Genomic DNA, 598 nt, shown 5'->3' on the forward strand with positions numbered 1-598 from the left:
AGTGAGTTTATGTCAATGTGGGAGGAATAACTCAGAAAAGGAGAGTGAGAACGGTTGCAAAATTCAAACACTGTAATCAATATTACTGAATTGGATATGGGAAAACTACTGGATTAATGTATGTTTTGTTGTGTGTATTCTCAACAACAAAATAAATCAAAACAAAACAAAACAACAAAGTCCTATGGAGCACAGTTATATACTGACACCCACGATGTTACCATAAGTTGTAATCAACTTTATTGAAACTGGTTAGTCTGTTTTTGGTGACATAGTAACATTTGCTTACCTTTCTTTCACATATTGTGTATATCTGTTTGACACAGGAATGAAGACCTACACCTACAATTTCCCTTCTGAATATGGACATGTCTATATATCACATTCACCAGTGTGCTCAAGTAGTAGACACTGTGATCTCAGCAGGTTCGCCTACTTAAGAAACTTGGATCTTTATGTGCATATGGTTAAGCTCCCTACTTGACCTGAAGCTCTTTACAGTCGGCTGTGATGTGGCATCTTAGAAAGAGGAGTAAAATAATACCACCCTGACTTTTAGATAACAGTGCTCTTGTTGCTGCTGTTGTTAGGTGCCCTT

This window comes from Orycteropus afer, unplaced genomic scaffold (assembly GCF_000298275.1).
Source record: "Orycteropus afer afer isolate SDZICR_OR568_19922 unplaced genomic scaffold, OryAfe1.0 scaffold00650, whole genome shotgun sequence".
In the NCBI taxonomy this organism is placed as follows: domain Eukaryota; kingdom Metazoa; phylum Chordata; class Mammalia; order Tubulidentata; family Orycteropodidae; genus Orycteropus; species Orycteropus afer.